This window comes from Narcine bancroftii, chromosome 4 (assembly GCF_036971445.1).
Source record: "Narcine bancroftii isolate sNarBan1 chromosome 4, sNarBan1.hap1, whole genome shotgun sequence".
Classification (NCBI taxonomy): Eukaryota; Metazoa; Chordata; class Chondrichthyes; order Torpediniformes; family Narcinidae; genus Narcine; species Narcine bancroftii.
Genome location: NC_091472.1, coordinates 196,377,256 through 196,392,907, shown reverse-complemented (window position 1 = coordinate 196,392,907; position 15,652 = coordinate 196,377,256). Strand labels below are relative to the sequence as shown.

General features: G+C 38.9%; 1 protein-coding gene across 17 annotated transcripts in view; it reads right to left on the bottom strand.

The window, feature by feature from the left end:
* The window catches only part of LOC138761425 (membrane-associated phosphatidylinositol transfer protein 2), a 331,314-nt gene that overhangs the window by 129,704 nt on the left and 185,958 nt on the right, over window positions 1-15,652 (bottom strand). Inside the window, exon 1 of one of the 17 annotated variants that reach the window (XM_069933538.1) lies at window positions 10,722-10,874. The exons of the other annotated variants lie outside the window; for them this stretch is intronic. The gene's annotated coding sequence lies outside the window, so the exon portion shown is untranslated. Of the gene's footprint in view, window positions 1-10,721; window positions 10,875-15,652 lie in introns of those variants that run through there. 17 annotated transcript variants of the gene reach the window in all.

Genomic DNA, 15,652 nt, shown 5'->3' with positions numbered 1-15,652 from the left:
TGATAGTTTATTCATTAGCAAATACAGCATGCTTTATTTATCAAAATGAGGAGTGCATATGGCGCTTACACAAGCATGCAGACACATGAAAGCCGGTTAAATTTTTTAAAAGTTTAAGAGTTTACAAAAAGTCCGGATTCTTGGATGGTCCGGATTTCTGGCATCTTGATTTTTGGACTTCTAATGTATTTTTTTTAATTAAGGCTTCTGATTTCCCAATTTATTGTTGAGTATTCTATATCCAAAAACTGTCCACTTGCTGAAAAATTGACACCAAAAGCAAAATACTGCAAGGTTCCTTTTATTGTCACATAACATACATAAGACAAACAAAGAGTTGCCATGAGCATTACCCGGCATCCCTAACAATAGAAAGAGTAGCAAAAGGGAGCTCAGAGACATTGAGTGTCCGTAGTAAGCTCCACGATAGGGAAAAGACAGACTGGGAGAGTGCCCCCAAAGAATGACCCTGAACTTCTAAGTATAGTCACTGCCACACCACTTTGATCCCTACACTTTTCAATGAAACATAACATAACCTTGAGAAGGAGTTTAATCCAGATGAGACTGATGACTGTGTTTAGCATCACATTCAGCAGCTGCACACGATGCTGAAAGAAGTTATCAAGACAAGCAGCTTCATTGGGAGAAGCAGAATTGTTGATATTTCAGGCAAAAACCCCTTTGGTTCTTGATAAGGAATTTTGGCTCAAAATGTCAAGCACTCTTTTTCTCCATTGATGCTGCTTGATCCACTGTGTACCTCCAGGAAAGTCCATTAGACAAATGAGGTGTTGTATTTTGGGAGCACAAGGTCAGGAACAGTAGATCCTAGAGGGTCTCAAGGTAAGTCAGCAACAGGCATGGAGAAATAAATCCATAGATCTTTGAATGTGGTGACACAGGTAGAAAATGTTGTCAGGAAGGGATGGGGATACTGGTCTTTATTTGTTGAGGCAATGAACATGGAAGTAGGGAGGCTGTGCTCCAAATTTCTGAAAGCTTGCTCAGATCTCAGCTGGAGTAATGAACGCCACACTATGGAAGGATGTGATAGAGCTTGAGAGGGTGCAGAGGAGATTCATGAGAGTGTTGCCTAGGATGGAGCAGTTCAGATGCAAGGTGAGACTGAAATGCTCAGTCTGCTCTTCCTGGAGTGTAGGAGATTAAAGGGGACGTGACTGGGGTATATAAAATTATGAGCACTTGATTTATCCTATCACAAACCTTCCCTTTGGTCTCTTCACCTCTCTGTCATCTTTCCCTGTAACTTAAAACTAGTTTAGGAACCTCCAATTCTGATAATCAGGAACATTAACTGTTTCTCTCTCAGTGGAAGCTGCCTGACTTGCTGAATATTTCCAGCTTTTTTTGTTGTATCGAAGTCCAATATCCTGACAGAGGTAGATGCAAGAGCTCTTATGACACTATTTTGAAGACTTGTTGAGATTATCCAAGTGTCTTGGCTAATATTTATGCCTCAATCAAGATAATCAAATAAATCATCTGATTAAACTGTTGAGAGCAGTGTTTTTTTTTAAAAAACTGTTCCTTCATTACAAGAGTTACCACCATTCAAAATGTAATTTAATACATTTTGTAATGTAATACATAATGTAATGTAAAAATACTTTGGAATGCCCTCTGGCTACATTTTTACCAACATCATTGGTCATTCCGATTCAGCTTGATTGATGCCCGCCAGTTACTGATGCCATGCTGTAGAAACGACCTTCTTGGATAGACCTTCAATCTGTCCCTTGACCTTCCTGTATGCTCCATGATCCTGATGTGTTTTCTAAATCATGACACGCAAAATATTCAACCCAAAGTCTTGATTTCTTCTCCAAGTTTTTTCTATGTCTATCACCATAACTTCTTGATTGTTTTTAACCTCAAAGAGCTTTTAACAAACCTCTTCATATTTAAAGATGCGTGTATTTGAATCTTGAGCAAGCTCAATGTCTCTGGAATATATGACAGAAAAATAAATAGAATTAAGGACAAAGTTGGAACCATACACTATGGCCCATGAAGTCTGTACTAATCACATTATCCTTCCCTAGTCCTGTCAATTACACACAACACGAGAAGCAATTTACTGTGGCTCAGTAACCTCTTGCATCTACAGATACAAAGAGCAAAAGAAAATGCTGGAGAATACTCAGCAGGTCAGATAACAGAATTTGTTTTTCTTTAATCGTTAGCCTGACCCATTGAGTGTGTCCTACACTGCTATTTCAGATATCCGGGGTCTAGTTTTTAAAAAAAAAATTCTTTGTAGATTGTGTAATCTAATTAAAAAATAGAGTCAGAGTTCCACATCAGGGAACCCAATCTTTCAGCCCAATGTGCATGCCGGCCAAGTTAGTTTTGTTTGCCTGCTTTCACCCATATCCCCTACCTACACCTTTCCTATCCATGTACCTGTCTAAATGCCTTTTGTCTGTCCTTACTTCTACCATTTCCTATCTGGCCACTTGCTCCAGAAATCCACCATCCAAGAATGAGCCCTTCTGGTACCTTTTGAATCTTTCCACTCTATACCTTTAGTCTGTGCCCTCTAGTTTTAGATTCATCAAAGATATGGCTGCTTAGCTCATTTTTGCCCCTCATTATTTTATAAACCCTTCAGCCTCCTGCACTCCATGGAGGAAGTCCTGGCCTATACAGATTCTGCTAATAACTCAAGTGTACCAGTCCTGCTAAAATTTCCATGAACACTTTATGCACCATTTCTAGCTTAATGATATCTTTCCTATTGCTTGGTGACCAAATCTGCATACAATACTCCCAGTGCAGTCTCACCATCATCCTGTACAGTTGTAATGTGACGTCCCTGCTCCTGTACACACTGTCCTGACTGATGAAAGTATGTGTGCCCAACATTTCCACTCACCACTTTCACAAAGCACCTGTATCCCCAAGTGTCTGTACAACAACACCCCTCAAGGCCCCACCATTCACATGCAAGTCCTGCCCCAGTCTAACCTACCAAAGTGTACCACTTCACAATTCTCCAAGTTAAATTCCATCTGCCATTCACTGGCCCATTTTTCCAGTTCATTTAGATCCCATGATAATCTCTTCACAGTCCACAATACCACCAATTTTTATGTCACTTGCAAACTATCTAACCGTGTTAACCATATTGTCATTTATACTAACAATTTGGATGATAAACAGTGAACCCAGCACCAATCCCTGTGGTATACCACTGGTCATAGGCCTCCACTTTGATTAACTGCTCCCCTCTGTCTCCTACTGGAGGAGAGGCAGAGCTCATTTCCCAGTCTGAATCAATGGTTCTAAGGATGAAATAGTTCACAGCTTTAAGTTCCTTGGGGTAAACATCTCCAGTGACCATCCAAGTCGATTCACAGGTATGAGATCATGCACCTCCAGATTCAAGAACAGTTACTTTCCCGTTGATGTCAGACCCCTGAATGAACCTCCCCCCCCCTTCCCCACTGGTAAATTAATGTGGTCTTTGCTTCTTAACAACTGATCTCTCTCTCTCTCTCTCTGTAATTCTATTTCTGTCAAAACATAGAAATCCTGGAGGAAATCAGCCGGTCTCCCTGTGTTAGGTCTGCTTTGTTCATGAATGAGTGAGACAAACACCAGACTGAGTCGAAATCAGGGTTCTTTGTTCTTTATTACCGGATTGTAACACTTGCGACTAACAAAGTTAGTCGGAGAATGCATTCTGCCGTTATCAGCAAAATGGTGATTTTTTATACCCTTGGATACATGCTTAGAACATCATCATATCATTACTTGTCCAATGACTAAAACTGTTGCTATCCTTTCCCTGCTAGCTTCCTGCCTCTCAATCCATCAATGTCTCTCTTATCTTGTAAGTACAAGGATGCATTTACATCTTGTTACAGCCCTGTACATTCCCATCTCATGATGTTTTACCTAACAGGAGTACAAGGACACCTCCCCTTCTTGTTACTGCCCTGTACAGGGTAACTCCCTACACATTCCCATCTCATGATGTTTTACCTTACACCTGCGACCATAGAAGGTAAAGTTCAATGACTCTGGTATATCTGACAGAAAAAAAATAGAATTAAGGAATAGAAAGTTGGAACCATACACTATGGCCCATGAAGTCTGTACTAATCCTATTATCCTTCCGTAGTCCTATCAACTCTTCCCAGATCCTATCAATTACACACTTACACATGAGAGGCTAAAATGAGGCTGCCAAAAAATCAATTGAAATTTGTTAAATTTGCTTTAGTGGTGGCCAGGAAATGCATAGCCAATACTTGTAAATCTGATTCCCAACTGAGTCTGTCCTGATGGAAGTCAGAAATGCCTAGTTGTGTTCCCCTGGGGAAATTACTTACAATCTCAGGAATTGTTACAACATGTTTTTAAGAATATGGAAACCATATTTAAGGGGTTAATCTCCATGCCACGATCTCCAGTATCCCTAGCAATGTCTATGTCAAGACATTTATCCCTGAAGGAAGGAAGGAAGCTCTGGATGGATCACATAATGTTTCATCTGTATGTAATTAATGGTTTTGGAAAACAGATGATTTTGTCACATCATATTAGAGAATTACCCCTTCTTTTTCTTTTTTTCCTTTTCCTTTGGGGGAGGGTGTCTTTTCATTTTTTTCTGTTTCCTACTTTTCTTTGAATTTCTAAACAATAGTGGAGAATTTGATTATTGATCATGTGATCATGTGTTGATTCTTCCTTCTTTGTGTATCAACGTAGTTTGGTTTGGGTTATTTTTTCTTTGATTTTGTTTGTTTTGTAACTCCATGTTGATTGAAATTTTTTTTATTTTTAAAAAAGAATTATTTCTGACAAAATACCCATTTCATTGTGAACGAGAACATGGTTTTGTTTCAATTTAATTGCATTTTGATTGATTTCTCTCTACGTATCACTATGAAAAATTCTGCAGAAAAATCTTATTATGTTTGAAAAGTAATTATAAATATTTAAAAGTACCAACTGAATTACAGCATATATTTCTTTTACCTAACTAGCTGGCTTGATATTGTTTAATTACTTTTTAGGTCAATAATGTTGCAAATATAGACAGTTAACTTAATCTAGCCTCTCATCAGAGGTAATTAAATTGCTAACCAATTAATTCAAGGAGAAAAAGGTGTTCATGTTCCATCATGATGGATATTGAGATCAAATAACTTTCTATCAGAATTAGCCTATGATATCCAAGGCATGCGATCTTAGGAGGTGAAACATGTTCCACGTGTTCTGAGAGAAACAAATGCTACCAGAGCCATAGAACTACTCATCCAAAAAAAAACCATTTTTTATTGGTAAATGTAAATGAAAATCATACATTAACAATTAAAAAATTCATATTTAGAACAAATTGTGCTTCATCCTTACACCAAATAAATACAAATTGTTCAATGTCCCCACAGTTGAACAGCCAGGACACAGTGAAGAACATCCTTTTAATACAACATTTCCAGAATCTCTGGCACATTCAGCAGAACGGAACTCAGTCAATAAAAACACCAAGATGCTGGAGGAAATCAGGTCTTGCAGTGTCCATAGGAGGTAAAGATAAACAACCAACATTTTAGGCCTGGACGCTTCTCCAATGTTGAGGTAAAGATAAACAACCAACCTTTTAGGCCTGGACGCTTCTCCAATATTTAGGTAAAGATAAACAACCAACCTTTTAGGCCTGAACGCTTCTCCAATGTTGAGGTAAAGATAAACAACCAAAGTTTTAGGCCTGAATGCTTCTCCATCTTGATTATATATCTTTACCTTTTATATATCTTTACCTTTGATGGACGCAGTGAGACCAGGTGAGATGTCATCAGTTGGAGGAAAACAAAGGATTCTTAGGGATCTCTCATGGATTTATTAGGGATAGTCAGTAGGCTTTGTGCAATGGGGGAAGTCATGTTTTACATATTCAATGGAGCTATTTGAGGTGACAACAAAGATGATTAATGAGGGTAGGGCAGTGGAGGTTGTCTGCATGGACAGGAAAGCTTTCAACAAGGTCCCTCTCCGTAGATTGATCCAGAAAATTAAGGAACATGGGATCAATGAAGATTTGGGAAAATGGATACAAAATTGGATTGGTCTGCTTCCCAATTTGTCCTTCAAGCAGGTTTTCAGTTGGTGGTATGCAAACATTGTACCGTAAGTTATACCATATTTGTACTTCATTTGTTCAAAAGATAATAAATTATTTCCCAAAAAACAATTTTCTATTCTTTTGATCCCTTTTCTCTCCCATTCTCTAAAGGAAAGATTATCTATTGTGAAAGGGATTAGTTGATTTTGCATCAATATTAATTTTGGTGTTTGGTCATTTGTTTTTCTCCTTTCTACGTGAATCTTCTTCCAAATGTTGAGCAGATGGTGCAGTACTGGTGAATTCTTATGTTGCACCAACTTTTCATCCCACTTATATCGGATATGTTCAGGTACCTTCTCCCCTATTTTATCTAGCTCTAATCTGATCCAATCTGGTTTTTCCCTTGTTTGATAAAAATCTGATAGGTATCTTAATTGTGCTGCTCTATAATAATTCTTAAAGTTTGGTAGCTGTAAGCCCCCTTGTTTGTACCATTCTGTTAACTTATCTAGCGCTATCCTCGGTTTCCCCCTTTCCATAAGAATTTCCTTATTATTTTCTATAGCTCAATGAAGAATTTCTGTGTTAAGTGGATTGGTAACGACTGAAATAGGTATTGTATCCTTGGGAAGATATTCATTTTAATGCAATTTACCCTTCCTATCGGTGTTAGTGGTAAATCTTTCCAATTTTCTAAGTCATCTTGTAATTTCTTCATTAATGGTTACCAGAAGGAAGCAGTTTTGAATATGTGATTACAGATACAATGATAATTAAAAGATTTATAACAAACATGTACATCAAACTGCAAGAGAAAGAGAATGATGAAATAAGCTGTAAACACAAACAAAAGTGGGAACAAGATCTAAACATAAAGATAAAGAATGAAAAATGGGAAAAACTATGCTCCAGAACAATGAGCAATACAATAAACACGAGGTTACGCATGATACAATATAATTGGTTACACAGGCTATACACCACGCCCCAAAAGTTAAATAAATGGGACCCAACAGTATCAGATAGATATTTTCGCTGTAAGAAAGAAACGGAAACAACAGTACATGCAATTTGGGCAAGCGAGAAAGTGGAAAAGTTTTGGGAAGATCTAAATCAGGTATTAAATAAAATCACAAAATATAACATACCAAAAAATCCAGAGATCTTTCTTCTAAGTAATATAAGAAATAAAGAACTTGGCCTCGATTTGGATGAAGCACAAAAAAGATTTATTATGATAGCCTTAGCTGTAGCTAAAAAATGTAAAATGTCAACCTGGAAATTAGAAGATAGCCTGAGAATACAGCAATGGTACATAGAAATGAATAAATGTACTCCATTGGAAAAAATAACATATAATTTAAGAAATAACATCACAGTATTCAAACAAATTTGGGAACCGAACATGGAACACAACAGAGAGGTCCTACCGTGGACCTCCACCACCTAAAATGACAGAATGAGAAGATGAAATTAACTGACCCAGTGTGTAAAAGTAGAAGACACAATTTTCTTGTTTATTTTCATTGTGATGACATTGTTTAATGGGTTTAATGTATTGTATTTGTTGAACGTTTAGTGGGTGGGGAGGGGGAAAAAGGGGAGAAAATGACACTGTGTATATTCAAGAGGGAAATGTTTATGTGTATTTTGGTCAATAAGGTTCATAGTGTGAAAAATTTTTAAAAAAATGTAAAAATTGGATTGGTCATAGAAAACAGAAGGCTGTGGTGGAGATGCATTATTAACACTGGAGCTTTATGAAAAATTGTATTCAGATAAACAAGGAGGTCTGTGGATGCTGGTTTCAAGTGCAATACACACGTGATGAAGAAACTCAGCAGGTCATGGAGGATCCATAGGAAGTAAAGGATAATCAACTTTTCAGGCCTTAACATTTTGTCTGGAACAAAAAAAAAGACAGACGCTTGAACAAAATAGTGGAGGAAGAGAGAGGAGGAAAGAAGGGGAAGGAGCACCAATGAAGATAGATATAGGTGAGAGAGTAGAAGAGAAAAGCTGAGAAATGATGGGGCAGAGGGGAAAGGATAGCTCTCTGAATGGAGAAGGGAAGGGAAATAGGAGCTGGAAGAAAGGAGAAAGAGATAGAGAAAGAGAGAGTAAATGAAGTTCGAGGAGTTAGTGTTATTGTCTTCTGGTTGGAGTTACCAACACAAATGTTGCATTCTCCTTCTTCAAGAGTTTGTGGTTCAATATGTCATTGGAAATCTTGGCAAACCTACAGATGTTTAGTGGAAAGTGTGCTGCCCAGCTGCATCATGATCTGGTATTCTTCTTTGGCTTGGCTTCGCGGACGAAGATTAATGGAGGGGTAATGTCCACGTCAGCTGCAGGCTCGTTTGTGGCTGACAAGTCCGATGCGGGACAGGCAGACACGGTTGCAGCGGTTGCAAGGGAAAATTGGTTGGTTGGGGTTGGGTGTTGGGTTTTTCCTCCTTTGTCTTTTGTCAGTGAGGTGGGCTCTGCGGTCTTCTTCAAAGGAGGTTGCTGCCCGCTGAACTGTGAGGCGCCAAGATGCGCAGTTTGAGGCGATATCAGCCCACTGGTGGTGGTCAACGTGGCAGGCACCAAGAGATTTCTTTAGGCAGTCCTTGTACCTCTTCTTTGGTGCACCTCTGTCTCGGTGGCCAGTGGAGAGCTCGCCATATAACACGATCTTAGGAAGGCGATGGTCTGGTATAGGGGCACGGTAACCGCTAGTGGAAAGCCATGCAAAAGATAATGGATACAGCCAAGTACATCACAAGCAACACCCTCCCCACTATCAAGAAAATCTACAGGGAACACTGCCGTGAGAGAACAGCAGCAATCATCAAGGATATACATCAGTCAGGATGTGCTCTGTATTCACTGCTGCCATCAGGAATGAGGTACAGATGCCACAAGGCTCATACCTCCTGATTCAGGAATAGCTATTACCCCTCAATCATCAAACACCTGAACGACAGACTCAATCAGAGACTCATTTAAGGACTCTTACTTTTCCCCTTATTTATTACTGAATATTATTTTCTGTATTTGTAACTTTACATTTCTTTCTTTTGTATACATTTCTTTCTTCTTCAGTATAGTTTATCGTTACCGGTAAGTAGAAATGCTGTCTGGGCCAGAGGAAAAAAAATCTCAGAGAACAATTAGGAATGTTGTTAAAGGATACAAGAGGATATAGATCTGTTAGAAATATGGATAGAGAAATGGCATACAGAGTAAAAACCAAACAAGGGTTTGGTGTTGCACTTTGGGAGAGTCAAATGAGAGAAGAAAATGTACAGTAAATGGCAGAACAGCGAGGTTGAAAGGCTTATACAGTGGTGCAAGAGTGACCTGAACATCAATGTGGACAAGACGAAGGAGATGATCGTAGCAAGAGTGGGAAGCATAAAGTTCCTTGGCGTCCATTTAAAGGACAACCTATTCTGCACCCATACCTCCTCATTAAATCAGGAAAGGACAGAAGTGCCTACAATTCCTAAGGAGGATGAAGAGGTCAAGGCCATCGGCCACCATCCTAATAACGTTCTACAGGAGCACAATAGAGAGTGTCCTGGCTGGTTGCATCATAGTATAGTTTGGGTAGCTGCACCCAGCAGATCCAAGATCAGTACGGAGGGTGAAAAAAAAACCGAGAAGATTACAGGGGTTTTCCTTCCCTCCATTAACAATATCTGCAGGTAGAATTTTTTGAGATCATTGACAACCCTTACCATTTAGCCCATAGTATCCTTGAGAGACTACCTTCAAGAAAGAGGAACAGGAGCATAAAAAATAGGACTGCCAGGCTGGGAAACAGCTTCTTCCCACAAGCAGAAAGACTGCTGAACAATCTTATTACTTTTATATATATTTATTTTAGATTGCTGTGTATATATGTCATTTGTGTGTAGGATGTCGAGCTCTCCACTGGCCACCGAGACAGAGGTGCACCAAAGAAGAGGTACAAGGACTGCCTAAAGAAATCTCTTGGTGCCTGCCACATTGACCACTGCCAGTGGGCTGATATCACCTCAAACCGTGCATCTTGGCGCCTCACAGTTCAGCGGGCAGTAACCTCCTTTGAAGAAGACCGCAGAGCCCACCTCACTGACAAAAGGCAAAGGAGGAAAAACCCAACACCCAACCCCAACCAACCAATTTTCCCCTGCAACCGCTGCAACCGTGTCTGCCTGACCCGCATCGGACTTGTCAGCCACAAATGAGCCTGCAGCTGACGTGGACATTACCCCTCCATTAATCTTCGTCCGCGAAGCCAAGCCAAAGAAGTACTATGTATCTGCATTATGATCTGGAGATGCACTGTTTCATTGGGCTGTATATAAACAATCAGGTGACAATGAATTTAAGCTTAACCAACTGCAAGACCACTGCTTTCAGGATGTCAGTACAACCTTCAGGTGACTGAGGAAAGGAAAATTAGAAGATCAAGTCCAAAACCTGGCATAAAGCTGATAGTCTCCAGAGTACTAGCCTTCCTGCATAATTTACCAACTTAGACCAACCTAGCACTAGCACTAACCTAGAGAAAACATTAATGTTGTCTCACAAAATCCTCTGAATTCACTGCTTGATAAAGGAACCAACATCAGGTTCTGATCATGCTTACCCAATTCCAGTGTGCAGGTCACCCACATCATCCACATGCCTCTTATAAGGGTGATTAAACAAATACTCAAATAAAAAAAATAATAAAAACAGAACATTCTAGAAAGACTCAGAAATTCAGGCAGTATTGTGGAAGAACAACCAGCAGTATGGCAAAAGATTTCCAGGAAAGCAGTAAGAATGATTCAAGAATGTTCTCCAAGGCTCCTTGAGAAACATCAAGGAAACCCAATGACTCATGGGAATCCCTGGCCCATGACTGTTCAGAACCAGTATCTTGCATCTTTAAAGAACAGCAGAGGACAAAATGTTTTAAATAACACGTCCTTCCGTCTCATCAAGAAGTGCCTGTGCCATCTGTGACAGAGTGTGAATCACAGAATGAAACAGCTGCAAGAGGTTAATTGAGCCTTTTTAATATTTATTACTTTCCAGGATATGGGTGTTGCTGACAAGGCTAGCATTTATTACCATTCCCCAATTGTTCTGAAAAGATGGTGATGAGCCACATTCCTGAACCCTGGATTTCTCCTCCTTTCTCTCTCCAGTCTTTATTCAGCTGCCTTCCTGTTTTTTTGCTTATACCTTGAAAAAGGGCTCAGGCCTGTAATGTCAGTAGTGAGGCGAGCCCCCTCTGGATACCTCACAAAATGAAGAACGAACATGACGATCCAGCAGGCTGTGTGAGGTCTGCAGCACTGCCCTCCAATTGGCCACAACTACAGGAGCCTAACTGGCCTATCAAGGAAAGCGGATCGCAAATGCACCAATAAAGCTCAGTGTTGATGACACTCAACTGGGATTCGTGTTGTTCTTTCTGGGAACAGTGTGTTCTTTCTCAGCTAACTTGCATGCAGCTATAACCTTTCCTGCGGTATAGGTTCCACAGAGACATAGCTTGTAGCAGCTAACTACAGTAATAAATCTTTACCTCCTCCAAGTTCCTCCAGCATTTCTATGTGTTTATACTTCAAATATTTACCTTCATCTAAATTCCATCTCATGATTGGCCTCCCCTAGCCTTGAGAGGCAGAGAATTCCAGAGCGTCCTCACCCTCAGAGGACACTTCCTAGCACCACACCCTCCCCATCCCCCCGGCCAATCCAGGAACTACAGTAGGAGAAAATGCATACCAGAAAAGAAAACTCCACATCAGTTCTTGTTGACGATCTTAATGACTTGCTTTGCTCAAGTTTGTTCACCTTCATCAACCATTCTCAGTAGGGGTGGGGGGTACAACACATATAAGTAAAAGATTTCTTTTATTTTCATCTCACGTAACAAAAAATATTTTTTGATTTTTATGTAGTCAATTAGGGAGAAGTATGGAAGCATACTTGACTGCTTCACAGAGAAGGGGGCCCATAAACTTTGCTAAATTTCTAGGTGGGTAAGCAATTTTAGTCTAAGTTATATAAATCAGAGTCACAGAAAGACAATAACAAAATAGAAAACTTTTGTCACAAATAAGGCTACCAAGGTTATGTTCACAAGAGCAAGTGGAGCTGGATGCCCCTTCACCCCAATGGAGGTATGGGAAGCATTGAGCTCATTACAAAGTAATAAATCTCCGGGAGAAGAGAGTTTCGCATCTGAACTTTATAAAGAATTTAAAGAAGTATTAGATCAGCCAGTGGAAACACACACTCTCCTGGAATCTTTTCTGCTGCGATAATAACAGTAATACCAAAAAAAAAAGACAGAGATCCTTTAAAACCATTGTCACATAGATCTATTTCATTGTAAAATGTAGATAATAAGGTAATTACAAACATTTTAGCTGAAAGACTGACAAAATTCTTACCTAAGATGATAATGATGGATCAGACAGAGTTTGCAAAAAGAGACCATCTGTGGACAATGTAACTAGATAACAAAAGAGGGGAGATTTTTAAGTGTGGCAGTGGCTTTAGCCGCGGATAGAGTCCTTGATAGATTAGAATGGGACTTTTTGTTTAAAGTGTTTGAAAGATATGGGATGGGACAGATAGTTGCAAATTGGGTTAGAACCTTATATAATGAACCTAAAGCTGAAGTTGTAACAAATGCGCAGGTTTCAGCACAGTTTCAGTAAACTAGATGTAGACAAGGATGTCCATTATCACCTGCTCAATTTATTTTAGCGATAGAATCACTTGCACAACTGATTCAATATGATCCTGATATTAAAGGATATAAAGTTAATCTAGAGGAACATAAAATTAATTTATTTGCTGATGATGTTTTGATTTATTTGACAGAACCAATAAATTAGTTACATAAATTACACTTAAGATTGGAGGAATATGGACAAGTATCAGGTTATAAAGTAATTTGGAATAAAGTGAAATTATGGCCCTTAATATGGGGATTATACTTTGTGCCAACAAGATAGCTAATTTAAATAACCAATTAATGGAATAAAATATTTAGTGATATGGGTAGATAACAAATAATTTATACAAATAGAATTTTTACCTTTACTTAATAAAATTGGAGCAGATTTGAATAAGTGGACGAATATATTCCCTAGAGTACAATGCCTATTTCAAACATTGCCAATAATGTTTCCCCAAAAGCTTTTTCAAGAGTTAAATAAATATAAGAAACTTTCTTTGGAAGGGTAAGATGTTGAGAGTTTCTTCGGAAAAACTGACATGGAAGTTTGAGTTAGGATGCTTACAGTTACCAAATTTTAAAAACTATTATAAGGCAGCCCAAATGAGGTTTCTTGCTTCATTTTGTTTGATGAGGGAGAAAAGCCAGCATGGATTAAAATAGAAATTGACAAAATAGGAGAGGGAATATCAGAAGACTTTATATATAAATGGGAATTTAAATTAATATCTGGGGAGAGGGAAGCACCTTTGTTGAAACATTTAATTACATTTTGGTATAGAAGCCGAGTCATGAAACCGAAAAAAATCTCTCAAAAAATGGGGTTCAACTTGTACAGATTTATTTATGAGACCTTAAATTCGGATATATATTTTGAGACCTTAAATTCAGCTCAAATTCCAATCTGCGCTAATCCAGCGTACAAGTTGACCCTTGAGAAACCAAAAAAAACCTGACTGTGACAGATTTTCATTCAGATTTTTATTGAAAACAACACAATTACCACCCTTCAAAAACGCTATCATTATCTGAAAACAACAACACATTTAGAACCCTTCAAAATCACTCTTGCTATCATTGTCTGAAGCAGTCATCATATGAGTCCTAGTCTATATCTGATGAGGTGGTTTCAGCTTCATCGTCAGTGTCCCAATATAAATCATCTTCCATGCCATCAATTGCCCAATAGAGACCACAATTTTTAAATCATTTGAATCACCGTCTCTACTTTAATTTTGTCCCATGCCTTCAGCATGAAGTTACGCAGCATATCAAGTGATATAGCATGCATTGCCCCGCCTTTTGTAAATGACTTTTCTACACTCAATTTCCTTGTATTCCATTCCTCACGCACATGGTCTTTGAATGGCTGGTTCAAGTTTAGACCTCAAACCACCCAGGATAACCACCATGTGAGTATTATGTAGTGCTAACCTACTTTTAGTGTTCTTGGTAAAGTGGCGATGTAGCATATCCCAGACCAGCAAACTCCATTCTTTGCATAAACTGCCTGTTCCACATTGTCTATCCATAGTTTTACACTATTCTCATCCATCTATCCTTTTTCATGAAAAAATACAAACTTACTTGCAGGGAATATAATTTTTGGTTTAACTTTGCATTTGAAGATTACCATGGTTCTCAACTTTGTCCCATTGGCCATGAACGATAACACCACAGTAAACCTGGTCCTTTCATGGCCTGAGTTTCTGGTTTGCACAGTTTTAACCCCTTTCCATTTCCCTGTTCTATTGCCTATCATGTCAAAATTCATGAGGGTTTTGTCCAAGTTTCTGACCTTTGGCCATGCACACTGGTGTTTCTGCCGGTTCTGTATAATAAACTGGTAAAAACTTACAGCTTTATGATCAAGATCTTTTGGTAGTTTCTGTGCAATTTTTTAGTGTAATACCAGATTTTTCCTGTTCATGAAACAATTGCACCAGCCTATTGTAGCCTCAAAATCATCACTGAGGTCTGGGTGCAACTTGGCCCATTGCAGTGCAAATGTTATTTTATTTCAGGTTGACTATGTAGGAGTCTTGCCTCTGTCACGTACCCATTTTGCAACATGATTTTCCAACTCTGGCCAATGAGTGATTCCTTTTCTCAAACAACATTGCCTTTTCTTCCAATCTCATACCAACTTCTCATGGACATCCGATTTTCTTGCAGCAGTGCAGTTGTTGGTTTTTTGGATCATTTCTATCACTTTTAATTTAAAATTCGCTTCTATTTTTGTCAGTTGCCGCGATGTGTCACTGGACCCTCCATGAGAGCAATCACCTCTAGCCAACACCCAGCAGATCAATCCGCACGGTCTATGGGAGTCAACCTATACGCCAGTCAATGGTCCATCTCAGGCATCGTGAGCTTTGAGGGCCAACTTATATGGTGGTCAGTGGGGCATCTCAGGCAGCCAGAAAATTGTGGTCAACTTATATGCTGGATATACAATAAAACCCTTAAAATTAGGCTGAAAAGGGGGGGTTAACTTATACGCTAGTCCACTTGTACACCAAAATATATGGTAACACTTTTAATACAAAAATAAACATTCCATTCTCAATGCATAATCAATTTTTAAACATTTTATCTCCCAGACAGCGGTGGAAGACAGATTTAAATATTAACATTGCTGAACCAAAGTGGTCAGAGTCATGTCATGACAGTATGACAAACAATATAAATGTCAGATACAGATTAGTTGAATATAATTTTTGCATCAATTACATCTCACGCCACAGCAGTGAAATAGATTGCAATCAGATTTATCAGAGCAGTGTTTTAGATGTGGCCAGGAGATAAGTACTTTTTTTATATTCTACTTGGTC